Source organism: Panthera onca, chromosome A2 (assembly GCF_046562875.1).
Source record: "Panthera onca isolate mPanOnc1 chromosome A2, mPanOnc1 haplotype 2, whole genome shotgun sequence".
NCBI classification, from domain to species: domain Eukaryota; kingdom Metazoa; phylum Chordata; class Mammalia; order Carnivora; family Felidae; genus Panthera; species Panthera onca.
In genome coordinates, this window is record NC_138340.1 from 49,887,566 (window position 1) to 49,904,625 (window position 17,060).

At 38.0% G+C, this 17,060-nt stretch overlaps 1 long non-coding RNA gene across 1 annotated transcript in view; it reads right to left on the reverse strand.

The window, feature by feature from the left end:
* Positions 1-291: 291 nt before the first annotated feature.
* LOC144614108 (uncharacterized) overlaps positions 292-17,060 on the reverse strand; it is a 37,741-nt gene continuing 20,972 nt past the window's right edge. The window contains exon 3 of the long non-coding RNA XR_013551635.2: positions 292-488. This is a non-coding gene — a long non-coding RNA (uncharacterized LOC144614108). The remainder of the gene's footprint in view (positions 489-17,060) is intronic.

Consider the following 17,060-nt stretch of genomic DNA (forward strand, 5'->3'; position numbering starts at 1 on the left):
GAAGTAAGGGAATCATCCTAGTGGGATATAAGCCACCATGGCTGTATCACAAAATCACAAAATCACAGTGAGTTCTTTTGTATTCACAAAATCACAATGAAGTTCTTTGAGTGTCTACTGTGAAAACATTGTCCAACATACTTTATTGTCTATAATCTCATTCAGTCCTCATAAATCTCCTTCAGAGTAAATATTACCATTCCCCCTTTAGAAAGGAGGAAAGGCTCACAGTGATGTCTCCTGGATGAAGTCACACAGAAGTTATGAAAAAGAGTGAGTCTGTGATAGGTTTTTGCAGCTCTGCCTTACCTTCCCAGAATTTTAAAAGTTCATTTGGCTGGTCACATAAAATAACTCACCCCTAAGTGTCCAGGGCGGTCTTCTGGATTCTGGACCTTGTGCTGTTATTTTCTTGCTTTCATTGGCCCACTGGAAGCTTCAGTTCCCAAAATCTGCAGATAAGGAGTAGTTCCAAAGGTTCCCTGAGCCTAAAAGGGAGAAGGAAATAATAGGTAGATGAAATCATAATTGCACAAATAAAAAATAATGGCAGAATAGACCACTAAAAATAGGAACTAATATTTCCTGGAAAAAGAGGGCAACAAAGTTTAAGACTTTATCTTGAGAAAATAAAACTAAAATGTATTAAAGGGAGTTAATTTTACATTTAATAAAAATATAAATTATACTGCAATTATTTGACAATTATTAAAATTAACAAAGAACATTTGAGATCATTTTCCAAAGGAATTACGTAACTGCATGCCCATGATACCCTCCAATGTAAAGGGAATCATTCTTGCAAAAAAAAACACTGAGAGTTCATCAATTTTCCCAAAGGCTTCCCTGTATCCTTTGATATTCAAATCATCAAATTATTCTCCTTTGAAGCCTATCGTGTCATCCTCCTTGTCGATTTTTCTCTTCTTCAATTATTAACTGGTCTAACTCTGTCAGATCCTCATTTGTCAATTATTTTGCATGTGATTAGAGAAATTCTTCATCATCCCTTCATCTTTGCAAAATCCTGCAGCTTTTTCCAAGATGTGCAGTTTCCTTCTGCAGTCAAATTGGAATATACATGTGCTATGTTGTCAGATGTCTGAGAGAACCCAGCAAAGGTACCAATGCTGTGGATGTAGAGAGCAGTATGTTAAGTGAAGAGAGATATTCTCATGGACACTAACTGTAATGAGGGGACAGTTTATTAGTCCATGCCCTCATTCACTGATGCCTTTCATCCCACTCTCCTACATAGCTGTAACTCTAGGGGTGATGGTAAATAATATTATGGTAAAAAGATTCTCTGTATTAGGAAGAATAATAACTCCTAAGTCCTGGGGAGCTCTTCACAGACAGCAAGCTACTTTCACATCCATCACCAGTGTATCCTAACACTATCCTTTAAAGAGAGGCGAAGTATTTTTATATACAATTTCACAGATAAGGAAACTGAGACTCAGCAAGGTGTACATTTTTAAAGAATTTCTTCCTAACCTACTCTCCATCTTCAAAGTATTAACTTTTGTTTACTATTTTCTTGCTTGGCATTGAGTACTGTGCTAAGTATTTTACATGTAGCACCCCATTTATTCCTGATAACTGTCTGAGTGAATGATTACAATTAGGCATTATTAACTTAATTTTGTAAAAACAAAACTGAGGATAATTAAAGTTAAGGAACTTGTTGTGTTAAGTCACTTATTGCTACAACAATCCTGTATAAGAAATGACCCCAAAATCTCAAAGGCTTCCAACAACCATCATTTATTTCTTACTCAAAGAATCAGCTGGAGGGCTGAGTTGACTCTGGTTCAGGTAGTAAGTTGGGTTCAGATCTGTTCCATGTGGGTCATTTATGACCCATGCTGAAGTTGCAGTAGCTATCTGGGGCAAGACCTCCTCATGACATGTCAGCAGTGCATGAGGCTATGTTCATGTCATATCCCTGAACCTGTCACTGTCCAAAATGAATCACTGAATAAAACCAACTCAATGGAAAAAGGGCATAGAATCTGTCTACACTGCTGGGAAGCACTGAAGAGTCACATGACTAAGAGTATGGGTGGATAACCTATTATAGGTGTGGGCAGGCAAAGAGGGTAACAGTTACGTATTTTGTATTTCTGACAACAGCCATATCTTACCACTGGCCCAAGTCTCCCCACCAAGTTCTGACTCCAGAGCCCATGCTGTTAATCACCTCCAGGTACTTTGCAGGAACTGCACCCAATGCACAAAAGTGAGTCCTTGTGGTCATGTTGATACTATATCACCACTTCCTCCTGATCAAAGTTGTTTGTCACCTTCTAGCTGAACCCTCTTGATCCTCCTCTGTATAGATAGCCCCGTGTAGCTCAGGAGCTAACCCAGAACTGGATGATTACTCTCTGTATTTCGAGGACAGCAGCTAAGAAGAAAAGATTTCCTCCTGGGCTGCACTGACCTTAATAGTATATTGAAACAGCAATTCTCAGTTCACAAAGCATTTTCATAGTTCTTATCTCAATGGGCCCTTCTCCCTTAAATTTCAGGTGATAGACATTATCATAGCCATTTTAAAGATTTAGAAGCTGAGGCTTAGCAAGACAAAAGACTCTGCAAATACATAGTTCATGAGCTCCCTTGTCTGGAAATGACGTGAAACCTTCTGTTTAATGTACTTCTATCATCTGGGCAGGCCACTTACTGAGGCTCCTGCAGATGACTTCACTTAATTTTCACAGCAGTGAAATGGGCCAGATGTTCTTATCTGTTTCTGTACACAAGAAGTTAGAACTGTCCCAGGTCATAAGCGAGGGAAGTGGCAAAACCACAGTCCAGCCCAGCTGTGTCACTGCACTGCCTCTTCCTTTAAACTCTACATGCTATTTTGTTTCTTCTTTCATCCTTGTCCCACCTCTCCACTAGGCAATCAGCTGCCAAAAGCCAGATGGTCTCTTGCCTCAAACCCTTGTGATGTAGCCAAACCATGGTCTGGACCCAGGATTTGTCTTTGACTCCATACCTGAACATTTTTGTTCTTCTTTTCTCAGTCTCCTGTATGCTACTCTGTCTAGTTCCATCTGGATCAATTGCTTTCTGACCCTCAGGCCTACTGGCTAGATCTTGATGCCTATTACCTCTCATCCTGCCACACAGAACTTCTCTTCTTAATGTCCTATTTTAAGACATTTCTACATTTACACCTCTATCAGTTTGGACTGGAATGTCTTCAAGTTCAACTTTTGGACAAACAGGTTTTCAACATGTTTACAAGAATAAATCTATCCTTGATGTTTTTGTCCACAATATGTCTCATATATTTAAAATGTTCTTTTTATTTAAATTTACATATAATAAAATTAAACCTTTTTATGTATAGTTCCATGGCATTTAACACATGAATAAGTTTGTGTTACTATCATAACTGATGCACAGAACCATTCTGCCACTTCAAAATTCCCTTCTGCTTTCCCTTTGTAGTTACACCCTTCTTCACTCCTAACAATTGATATCCACTGATTAGTTCCTCACTGCTATAATTTTGTGTTTTCAAGAATGTCATATAATATGTAACCTTTTGAGCCTGGCTTCTCTCACTCACGATAATGCCTTTGAGATGCATCCAGAATGCTGTATGCATAAATAGGCCATTCCTTCTTATTGCTGAGTAACATTTCATTGTATGGATGTGCCCTGGTTTGTTTTTACATTTCCCTGTTGAAGGACATTTGGAAAGTTTCCAGTTTGGACTGATTATGAATAGAGCTGTCATAAACATTCACATATAGATGTTTGTATGAACAGAAGTTTTCATTACTCTAGGATAAGCATCCAGGAGCAGACTGCTAGGTCATATGATAAATGTATTCTTAACTTTATAAGAAAGTGCCATACAGTTTTCCAGAGTTAGAGGTAGTTTTCTTACCTACCTCTATGCAGTTTTATTACAGGCAGACTTTTGTTTGTTGGTTTGTTTTGTTTTGTTTTGTTTTGTTTTAGAGAGAGTGCAAACAAGGGAGAGGGCAGAGGGAGAGAGAGAAAGAATTTTAAGCAGGCTCCATACTCAGCACAGAGTTCAATGTGGGGCTTGATGCCACGGCCCTGGGATCATGACCTGAGCCAAAAACCAAAAGTGGGACTCTCAACTGACTGAGCCACCCAGGTGCCCCTCACAGATTCTGTTACAGTGCTTACGCCCGGTCTTTGCTCCTCCAGATTTACTCTTGGCTCTTCTCCATCTTTCTCCATGCTCAGAAGACTAGTATCCATGGCTACACCAAGTAACTCCCTTATTTTTTGCTTCCCATTGGGTTTGGCTTGTGGGAGGCACTGTTAAGATGGCAGAAGGCAGGAATAGAAGGATGTCAGGATTTGCTTGCCTGATACCTCCCTTCTGGTTGTCACAGTTGTTGTAGCTCTCTAACATAGCCATTGTTTCTTCCAGGCCACACACTTTGATTCCCTTGCCTCCATGGGCCTATTCTTGGTCACCAGGGGTCAATGCACTGTCTCTGGTCATTGTATATTCTTTTTATATTCATATGTTTATATTCTTTTTATATTTATATTAATCTTTGCAAAGTCACTATAAAATAGGAAGATAGCTGAGAAAACAGAGGCACAAGGATAAATTGCCTGAGGTCACATAGGTGGTAATTAACAAAGCCAAGATGAAAATCCAAGTCTTTTGACCCTTAAGCCCATGTTCTTCCCAATAAACTGACTGCATCTTATTTGTGTCAATTCTCTTATCATATATCCCTAGAGATAATTCACCACACATGCTGGGAACATTAAAATAAACTAGCAAAGTCTTGAATTTATGGTCCACATCTTCTCAGCATGTTGACTACATCAATATAGCTTCTCTTCTTCCTATTTATCTGATTTTCTTTCTTATTTTTTTCTTTTTTTAAGTGAAAGAGAGACAATGGGGGAGGGGCAGAGAGAGAGAGAGAGAGAAAGAGAGAGAGAATCCCAAGTAAACTATGCACTGTTAGCACAGAGCCCAACGTGGGGCTTGAACACATGAACTGTGAGATCATGACCTGAGCAAAAGTCAGACGCTTAACTGAGTCACCCAGGCACCCCTGATTTTGTTTCTTTATTCCTAATACCCATGGTATCTTTTGTATCAATTCTAAGCTTAATAAAAAAATGATCAAAATTCCTGAATAAAACATGGGAAGGCTAAATAAAATATTTTTGTTCTTAAGTGAATATTGTCTAATGCTAATATGCCCTATATTCATTATTTCAATGAATAATTGAATAGATTAATAATTTCTTTTAAACTTTAAATATTTTAACATAAACATCTACTGGAATAATCATGAAATTGAAAGGAACCATTCTTATTTAACAAAATAACCAATGCCTATGGGTGTCTGGCCTTACTACCCTTAGGGAGAACATGAATATAGACACAATGCACAGCTCTATATGCACATTCATCTATTCATTCCTTTGCAAATTACTGACTTCATTTAAGTCATTTACCCAACGTCTTCTACTAGTAAATAGAGGAGCTACTTCTCTTGATTTTCACATCAGCAGTCTATTTACTATGAGAGAGTAATTTAAACTGGGATCTGTAGAACCCCAGGGGTCCCTACATGCACTCTTAAGGATGTGCTAGGTGCTCTTTAGGGTAACCAACCACCCCAATTTTTCCAAGAGTGAGGGTTTTTCCCAACATGTGGGACTTTCAGCACTAAAACTCAGAATATTCTGGGCAAACTGTGGGACTTTCAGCACTAAAACTTGGAATATTCTGGGCAAACTAATGAAATGGTCATTCTAACTGGACAGAATGTGTTTGAATTCAATTACAGGAAGGTCACCCAGATGATTCAGTATATGTGTGTATATACACACATATACATACATATATATAGATATATACACACATGTATATATATATATACATATATATTAATATTACTATTGGAATTATGCAAACAAAATTATTTGTAGCTTTAATCCTCTTCCCTACCACATTTCCTTTCCCTTATCCCCAACTCCAGAGGAGCCAGAAGCAGAAGACTGAGTTAGGGGTAAAGTGGAGAAAGGAGAGCAAAGAACAGCCTGCATTTCCTTCGCCATTGCTGGTCAGTGGAATGCAAAGAAAACCTAAACTTGAATGAGCAGATCAGCTCTGAATTTGATGACAGACTGGACTCTTGAGTTCTCCGTCTCTGAAAATGATATTGGTAATTATCTCAAAGTGACAAGAAAACTAATGGAGTCTGCTTAACGCAGCAGGTGGGAAAAGAGAAAGGAATTCAACAGACATTTGAAGGCAGAACTGGGCATAAAACAAGGCCCTTTCTTGGCTGTTCCCTACCAAAGCCAGCCTGCTTTAAAAAGTAGTTATGGGAATGCAGGTTATCTCTTTGGATATTGATTTCAATTCTTCTGGGTGAATTCCCAGAAGTAGAATGGCTGGATTATATGGTAATTCTAGTTTTAATTTTTTGCAAAATCCCTATACTATTTTCTATAGCAGCTGCATCATTCCCACCAACAATGAATGTGTTCCAATTTCCCCACATCCTCACCAACATTTATCTTTATTTTTAAATAATAGCTACCCTAACAGATATGAAGTTTGCTTTTGATTTTCACTTCCCAGATGATTAGTGACACTGAACATCTTTTCCTATATCTGTTGGCCATTTGTATGCCTCTTTTTGCAGAAATGTCTATTCAATCTGATTATTTGGATATTTTTGCTATTGAATTATAGGAGTTCCTTACACATTTTGGATATTAGCCTCTTATCAAATATATGGTATGCAGCATTATTCATAATATCCAAGATACCTGAACAACATAAATGTTGATCAATGGATGAATTTAAAAAAAAAAAGAAAATGTGGTATATACATATGATGGAATACTATTCAGCCTTTAACAAGAAAGAAATCCAGGGGTGCCTGGGTGACTCAGTCAGTTAAGCATCTGACTCTTGGTTTTGGCTCAGGTCATGATCTCATGGGTTTGTGGGATTGAGCCCCACGTCAGGCTCTGCACTGACAGTGCGAAACTTGCTTGGGATTCTGTCTCTCTCTCTCTCTCTCTCCCTCCCTCCCTCCCTCCCTCTACTCCCCCCCACCTTGTTCTCTCTCTCTCTCAAAATAAATAAACATTTCAACAACAAAAGGAGAGAAATCCTTCCATATGTGACAACATGAATGAACCTGGAGGATATTATGCTAAGTGAATATGTCAGTCACAGAAAGAAAAATACTTCATGATGTCACATGTGGAATAGAAAACAGTCAAACTCATAGAAACAGAAAGTAGAATGGTGGTTGTCAGGGGCTGGGAGAAGAAAGGAATGAGAACTTGCTGTTTGACAGTTATAAAGTTCCAGTTATATAAGATAAATAAGTTTTATAAATGCTGTTTGACAGTTATAAAGTTTCAGTAATATAAGATAAATAAGTTTTATAAATATTTATACAACCATGGTGCCATTTTTAACAATAGTGTAGTATACACTTTAAAGCTTATTAAGAGGATAGGACTCATTTCAAGTGTACTTACCACAATTCTAAAAAAAAAAAAAAAAAAAAAAAAAAGGTAAGGCAGTTATGAAAGAATCAAAGGCCCCAGTGAATGACTTATATGTGGAAAAGGAGAGGCAGGGATCAGGGTTCTCAGTCTACCTATGGGAGAAACTGGAGTAACAATGATACTTCCATGTATTATTAAGGCCAAGGACGTGGAGATGGAAGGTTTAAGTTCTAGTAATATTGTATCACTTCCTGGCTGTGAGACATTGGGAAAGTCATGAACTATTTGAAGCCTCACTTCTGCATCTGTGACATGGGAATGGTAATATCCACTGCATATGGTTCTGGTGATGGGAAAATATGTATGCACAAGTGCTTTGTAAATATAAAGCACTATGGAGACATGAAATATGATCATTGGCAACAGAAAGAAAATCAAGAGAAAGAGTCTCAATAAGGCATAGACAGCTGGTTTTCTATGAGGTCATTCTCAAAGGAAAAACCACAGAGGAGTGGATGAATCCTTAGATAGTAGAAAACAAGACCAGAAATCAAGGTCAGGGTTGTTGATTTATGGCTTTCTCAGGTGACAGACAGCCACAGTCAAGTATTTTGTACCACACCCTTCCCTCACTCCCTTGTTCAATTTCAACTCATCCTTCTGATTTCATTCATCTTAATGAGCACTTCCTCAGGGAAGCTTTCTCTGAACACCCTTCCCACCTGTCAGAAAAAGTCCACCCCAACATAGTTGAAATGTCACATTTGCTTTTTCAATTACTTGATTGATGCACCTCTCCACCCAACGCCTAGATAGCAAGCACCAAGGAGGAAGGAATCAGAACCATGGAGGTTTATCTTTATATCCTTATCACTAAGCAGATTGACTGGTGTGGAATAAATGTATACTGAAAACCTTAATGAATAAATGAATAATACATTCTGCCCCATCTGTCCTTCCTGATCTGCCTAATAAGACTATATACCATCTATCCTTGAATTCTGAAACTTTATTATATCTAGCCTTTCATTGGAGTTTAAGTTAATGTTGTGCCTCTCCAAATTGACTCTCTGCTCTGTAAAGACAGATGTTGGTTTGTCTCTATTTGTTCACCCCACATTGCCCAGGATGTGGATGAACTCATAGGTGGTACTCAGTAAGAACACAGTGCCTCTTAGTCAGCTCATGAATCCACTTTCTCCACCACCCTTGCCAACTGCACCCAGGGGAGTGCTCAATTCAGAAATGGATGCCAACTGGATCTCTAATTAAAGTAAATTATTCAGATTCTGACAAGGCCTCCACACGCATAATGGATCTATAGAGTCCTTTGTCCAAACGGTCTCAAACTGCACCTCAGAGTCCCAGGGTTCACTGCAGAATTTCACAAGCTGAGCAGACAGAGAAGCTTGGTGGGAGCCAAAGAGGAGATTTTAAGTTTCCTCATCTTTTCTATAGGCCAAGAAGCTCTCCTCTCTGTTCGATACATGGGGGGTTCAGGTTAAGATTTTAGTGGCCAAAAACAACTCCTCTAATACAATGCTAGCATTTTACTTAAGGGGAATTACCCAGATAATGGAGGGAATTGGTGGCTGAAAACTGACAGCAGAACGCCACACATGAGAAAACTACAGTGATAATCTCTTCCGAATGGAGTATTTTTCAAGTTTCTATGTAATCTGAGCCTCAATTTCTATGAAGGTAACAGTCCCCAGAGCCCTCTCTGTATCGCATATTCTATTATCTGGCTGATTTGGCATTGTTAATAATATCATTGAGAGAGGAGAATTTAATAGTCATCCATAGAGACTTGCTGAGCATGTCAGTGTGTGAGCCCATGCAAGTGAATTCCCTCATGGGTGTGGGCTTAGGTATGTCTTCCATAAAAGAAATCATCCTGTCATTAATCTGTGTACAGCCACACTTGTCAACAGTAATCACAGCAACATCAGTAACCGGCAGAACACAGAATAGATATTTTGGGGGAAATGGACACATCTAAGACATTCCAAAAACAGAAATCTAAGTACGCAGGGTCTATTTTCATTGACAATGCTTTTTTTTTTCATTTATTCTTTCTGACTTCCTCAATGAATATAAGTTTATAATACTATTTTCCATTTTGTAATCTTATGGGCTGAATCACTGAAAACATACAATTAAACCAGCAAAAAGAAGGAAGCTATTTTAGGCACTATAAGACAGGGAATATTGAAAATGTCCCAGGACAATAGACACTTTTTCTCTTGAGAAGCGCTGCCATTAATCTAACCAAGAAAAGAAATTCTCTGGGCCTAAATGATCATAATGAAAAGAAACATACACACACACACACACACACACACACACACACACACACAGCAACAGATCACTGCAAAAGAAATTCAAAAATAATGAGAGAAAGTTGGTTAGCAAACAGCATGAGTCTTAGTGTTTATTTAAAGGAAAAAAATATTTAAAAACTACCTCTCACAAATCATTCTCAACCTCTTTTGTTCTCAATACTTTATGTACTTAAAATCTATTGAAGACTCCACAGCATGTGTTTATGAGAGTTGTATCTTTCAATATTTACCATGCTTAAAATTAAAATTGAAAAATATAGAGAATATTTATTAATCTATCTTAAATAACAATAAACTAATGACATTCATAACATATTTCTATGAAAAATGAAAAAAAAAAGGCTTTCACCACTGAAAAGCTGTGAAGCTCAGGTTGGCAACTATACATTTTTCTGAAATTCGAAATAGTGGCATGGACCCTCAAATTTGCCATTGGCAACTAGTGATGGCAGCTGTTTTTCTTGAAATGGCAAGCTCAGTTCATTCATTTTAGAGAAAATGTCTGCCAAATGCCAAATACCAATACCATGTCAGTTAGTTGGTCTTTCAAGTAAAAATGCTGTTCAAGGAAAAAAGCAGATAGTTCTACTCACAGCTCAAACAACTGCTGACCACGTTTCCTCAAGATAACCATTATATCATACTTGGCTTGCAACAGAAATATTTCATGTGTGCTTATTATTTCTTCACACAGAATAATTAATTAAATTAATAATGTTGCTGCCTCATCAAGGACAGTCCTAAGTGAAACTAGCATTTTTTTAATATGAAATTTATTGTCAAATTGGTTTCCATACAACACCCAGTGCTCATCCCAACAGGTGCCCTCCTCAATGCCCATCACCCACTTTCCCCTCCCTCTCATTCCCCATCAACCCTCAGTTTATTCTCAGTCTTTAAGAGTCCTTATGGTTTGCCTCCCTACTCTCTAACTTTTTTCCCCTTCCCTTCCCCCATGGTCTTCTGTCAAGTTTCTCAGGATCTACCTAAGAGTGAAAACATATGGTATCTTCAATGAGAAAGCATGAAATATGGCATTTTTTTTAATACTGTAAATACATGGTTTGAAGAATACGAAGACTCCTCATATGATTTAATCCTACTGCCTTGGTTTGTACTAAAGCAGCATTATTTTTGAATTGGCAGTATCAGTGGAAAAAACATATCGCATCTTGGCATTATTATGAAAATAGTTTGAACTTTCAGACTCCATGAAAGGGTCTTGGGGACCTCCAGAGGACTACAGGGATGACCAACTGTCTTAAATTCTTCTTCTCTTTCTTTCCTCCCTGTGCTTGTAAACAAAGCCAGTGGAAGCCTGGAGACAAATACTGATGGGCAACCACAGGTAACTATACCATGACTCCTGTCCCCAAAGAACCCAGGCTCCTTGAAAGCCCCATCTCCTAGTGATACACTCTCTTTCTTCCCCCACATGGACCCCTGTCATTTACAACAAAAAAAGTCCCTAATCAAGCAGAGTATTCAAAAGGCCCAAACCTGACCTTTCCGGTTTGACTCCATTCCATGGATTTTCCATAGCGTACTTAATATTATTTATATCTATAATATAGTAGCATTGATTAATTGATCAGTATGTAAACATTCATTCTCATTCTTTTTCTTACATTCTGAAACATGTTATGAGTAAGTTTATTAGATTAAATTATATGAAATTTCCATTTTTGAGTGTGTCAAAAATGGTTGAATAAAATCAATTTCATATAGTTCAACCTAATAACCAAAGTATTATTTTCTATTATTAGAAGGGAAAAAAACAAAATACATCAGCTGAAAGAAAATGGACTGTCTCCAAGTGATGGGCAATTGTCCATCCAAGGAGGGACATTTACTCCAATAAAAAGGAAATTCAGTGAGGTAAAGATTCCCTGACTTAAAATGTGTTTAAGTTGAAACAAACAAGGCAATTTTGGACCCTGCTGGTTTCGCTCAAATATTGAACACATCCGTTTTGTGTTTCCATGACCCTATATTGTTGAGGAAGATAGATCTCCCATTGCTGATGTCCTTCCATGTGGACATCTCTCACACACCCCATCCCACTCACTCCTCCCCATTGAGAAATTTGAGATAAAGAACAGGAACTTAACTGGATCTACCCACCCTTTCTCTTAGGATGACACATTCTGCTCTACACCTTCAAACTGTACCTTGAACAGGGGCAGCCTCCTAGGTGAGAAGAGGTGGGCTGTGTTGCTGTAGCACTGTCTTCAGTAGAAACTTTTATAGTAATCTGGGGTTCACAGTAAATAATCACACTATAAGCCCATACCCAAAGCGCTGACTCCTCAATGTCTAGCTCTCAATATGGCAGGAAAAAAAAGATTAATTTTTGGCTCTTTAGACATCCACATGGTGTTGTTCATATTTATTCACCCAGTCCATAACATAATGCCTGGCACACAGCAGCCATTGAACAAATTTTTGTTGAATGAGTGAATACTTGCAAATACGTAGCTTCTTAAGAATTAGACTCTGGGTTACCCATGCATGAAGCCCATGGGAAGAAGTTTATATTTTATGTTAAGGATGTTAAGGGAGTGGGAAATTACTGAAGGTTTTAAACAGGAGGATGCATGATCAAATTCATGTTTAAAATGTTAATTAAATAAGTATAAAGACAAATGGAAATTTGTTTCTGGTGGAGATCCAGACAAGGGCAGGTGGTGGCGAGTGTGGGAGGAGAATGTCATATGGATCTGTTTCCACCTCATTACTTTCATGGTCTTCTTTCCAGAGATGAAATGGGGAACTAGGCATCCTGCTTGATCTCTGTAGGTGGGTGGTATTACTTTTGCGACCTGCTCCGGATATCTGGCTGTTTGTCCTTGATACAACAAGGCCTCTCTGGGGCTTATGATGATGATGTCAATTATTTTCCTCAGAGGGAAAATAAAATTGACTGTGGAATTTTATTGATGAGTTTTGGCTATCTGCTTCTCAAAGATAAAAAGCCTTCCACACATTACATGACTGGCAATTTAGACACTCCTTCATAGTCATTGTGGTCTAGTGATCATGGATGTCAAGTGGGGACAAATCATTTTCTTGTCTTTGCCTTCTGTCTCAGAACTGCTCTGTAAACAGGCTGATGGAATATTTCAGATATGGCAAGCGGACCTGAGGACCGGCTTTAAGGTTTTAAGGGTAATTTTACCACTTACCACTCTCACCTATAAATTGGTCTCTTTTCCCTTAAAAGTCACCGTCTTTAGTAAAAACCACATCATCTACAACATGGAATGAGGAAGAGACTGCCAGCCTAGCCAACTAGATCAGCTGGATTAATCATGACCATTTGTAGGATAAAAGAGTAGATCAGCAAAAGCCCATATCTAAAATCAAATTGTAAGAAAAAGTTGAAGTTGGAATTAAAGCCAATAGCGACCAGGAGTAAATGTACAACAGTTTGACATTGTCCCAAACTCACGGGGCTATTTGTTATCAAATACAAAGGTAAAAAGGAAGCATAATAGCTATTGATACTGTTTTTCCCCACAATCCCTAAGACTTTGAACTTGGATTCCTGATGAAAACTGGTAGGGTTTAGATCATGCTGCAAGTGAAGAGCACAGAAGTGAAACCACACCACCTTTCAAGTCTCCATCATAACAGGATTAAGTGTTCCCCTTTACCAGAGTCACATTCATCAGAGAAATGTTTGCTTACAAGTTCAGTTGTGCAGTTTTTTGCATGGATAAGCCATAGAGTCTAATTCTTAAGAAGCTAAATATTTGCATTCATTCATTCAACAAATATTTACTGAATGGCTGCTGTGTGCCAGGCGTTATACTACAGACTAAGTAAATAGATATTAACAAAACAGACACAGTCTGTAACCTCAGGATTACAATATATGCAGGCATGTGCAGAATATAAAATTTCCATTTCTTCTCTTTTTTAACGTTTATTTTTGAGAGAAAGAGACAGAGTGTGAGGGGGAGAGGGACAGAGAGAGGGAGACACAGAATTGGAAGCAGGCTCCAGGCTCTGAGCTGTCAGCACAGAGCCTGATGTGGGGCTCAAACTCACGAACCGGGAGATCATGACCTGAGCTGAAGTCGGATGCTCAACCGACTGAGCCACCCAGGTGCCCCTAAAATTTCTATTTCTAAGCCAGATACCATGAAAACAATTTAACCTATGCAATTATTATACAGATGAGAAAACTGAGGTCTAAGGAGTTACTTTCCTAGAATCACATAGATAGTAAACAATAGCAGCAGAGGTGATGATAAACACCATTAATCTCTATTGAATACTATGTACCAAGTTCCTGGTAAGCAAGTTCTTGACATGGGCTACTTTCATAACTTTTCATGTAATATTTCTAAGATAAGTACTATGTTCATCTTAATTTTCTAGATAAGACAGATATATGTTCATAGTCCTGGGAAATCATTGAGCTAAGGTTTATTTCTAGGCAGGGTGACTTGAGGAATTCCCAATCACTATTATACTCTAAAAATATGTCAGCTCAGCAACACACCCCCTCATCACCAGTTAAAGTCTAACACCTACTAGTATCCACAAAACAAAGAGAATTTATCCAATGTATAAAGAGAGGGTGATACAGTAACCATCTGTTTGCTTGCATTAAAGCCAGGAGTGGCCATGCAAAAATAAAATAGCTTTGAGATTTCCAAAAAGTATCTTAAATCTTGGTCACTGGTATATCAAATTTTAAACTAAGAATTATACATGTTATAAAATGATTATTCTTAACAATAGAGGTTGAAAGGATGTAAGTTCCTTCATTTTACCAGAAAGCTTCCAAGAGGATCTTGAAATTTTATAACTTTCAGGTCCCTCAAAACTTATATTTGTCACTACTTTAGCCATATAGAAGTATGTCTTAAGAGTTAACTCTGGCTTGACGTTTACCATGAGACTTTGGGTAATTCATCTCTTGGAACCCCTATTTCCATATCTGCTAAATGGATATATACATTCTTGGCATCATAGGGTTGCTGGGAGAACGAGAGTGGCCATGTTTATATAGCAAGAAAGATCAATGTTACATGTTGCTTCTTATACCTCAATTTCCTTGAGGCTGGCTTTTATCTGTAGTAACAAAACCTCAAGATACAGTGGCTAAAATGACTAAGGGTCCACCTTTCCTGATTAGTAAGTCTAGAAAGAGTCTCAGAAATGTCATGGGGATCCAGACTCACTAAATCTTACTCTTTAGCCTTCCTTAGTGTAGACTCTATCTTCATGGTCTCAGAATGACTGCTCTACTCCAGATATTGTGTTTGCATTTCAGGAAGAAAAAAAGGAGAAGGGAACATGAGGTATGCCAGTTAAATTCATCTCCTTATGTCAGGAAAAATATTATTATTTCTAGAAAGTCCACTGTGTAAGGAGAGAGTTAATTTGTACGGAATCTGTAATAATTCTATTCTTATCTCAGGGATGCCTGGGACCATGCCAGGAAGCATGGTACTGACCTTTGGGCAAGAAAGGGATAAAATGCACTGGCTAGTGGTTTATAATATTATGTTTAAAGTCCGAAACTCCCCAGAAGGCATGCTATACCAGCTTCTCTATACTGTTTACTGCAAACATGTAGATTGATAGGCTACAGCTGATTTACCTGGTTTTATAGCCTAGTTTGTGTTATTTGACCAGTAGGGTATAAAAAAACTCAGTAAACTTGTGCCTTAGCAAGCTATCTCACATGTATCTTGATAGTTTATTATCTGGTAAGGAAGTACCTCCTCTGAGACTGAGAATCTATGCCTAGGTATCTCCAACCTCCCTGATGTTTACCCATGATTTCTGTCTCCTGCTATATTGTATCTTACGTCATCATTCAAGATACATATGTATGTATATGTATATTTATAGAGATATACATATATATCTAATTTAAATATATATATCTCTATATATTTGATATATAGATATATTTATACAGAGATAATATTTATGTGTCTAGAATTTATATATATGTGTGTGTGTACATATATATATATATATATATATATATATATGATCTGCATTTACACATAGGATCTCTATTTCTGTGTTACACACACACACACACTTATGATTTGTTTTATTTATCCAACCCTGGGTAAACGTTGCAACCATCCAGTTATATCTCATTGATAAGAAGTGAATCCCATGGCAATTTGAGCTCTATGAGCCTTGGGTAGTGAGAATTTTTACCTGCTAACACTTCTTAAAAAAAATTGGAGTTCTGAATACATGAAAGAGAAAGTCATTTATCTAGTATAACATTCTCAAACTTTTGCTAACATCAGAATTATCGATCGTGAGGCCCCATCCCCAGAGTTTCTGATTCAGTAAGTCTGGGATGCAGCCTGAGAATTTACATTTTTAACAGCTTCCCAGATGATGCTGTTGCTACTGGTCCAGGGATTATACTTTTTAGAACCATTTGCCTCACAGAACGAAAAAGGATGGGATTAGTTTTGCTTAATCTCTGACAGCTTCTACTGGGTTGATTTTATGGTCCAAGCAAAGCAGAAAATAAATGAAGAAACCAATATTAAACCTGGATGGGACTTATTTCTATTTTCCTGGGGAAAACACCAGATAAATGTCAGCCCATTTCATTGGCTTTATTTGGTATGGGGACCAGAAGCACGCTAATGAAGAGGCTGGCTATTTGGCCAAGGAGTTTTAAACCTATCTCAGTGGTGACGAGTGAGCCACCTGTGCCAAATGCCATAGAAGAAACACAGAGGGAAAATGACAGATGAATCCTAGGGACGGCCAGTTCTGAAAATGCCATTTTCCACCACAAAAATATGACCAGAGAGACCATGCATTCCAGAAGCTGCCAAGTAGAAGCAACAGAAAAAGAGGAGAAAAGCTGAGAAGTGATGCCAATAGCTTTTTATTACAGGTCTTCATTTACTTCAGCATAAGGTTTGTGTTCCGTCTATCATGGGAAGGAAATCTGAGGCTTTTGGACAAGCCATTGGAGAAAGACACTAGACCTAGCCTGGCTTGAGAGATACCTGACCCATCCCTTCTCTCCTAAATTCTAATGACCTATTTCCCTAAATCTTGTTTGATAAAGGTCTATGATTCTTTACCCACAATTCTGAAATCCAAACTCTCTGAAAACCAAGAGTTTGTTGTAAAACCTGACGTGATTACATTCGGCAGCAAAGCCTGAGGTAATCTGACATAAAACTATTCATAGTCTTTAAA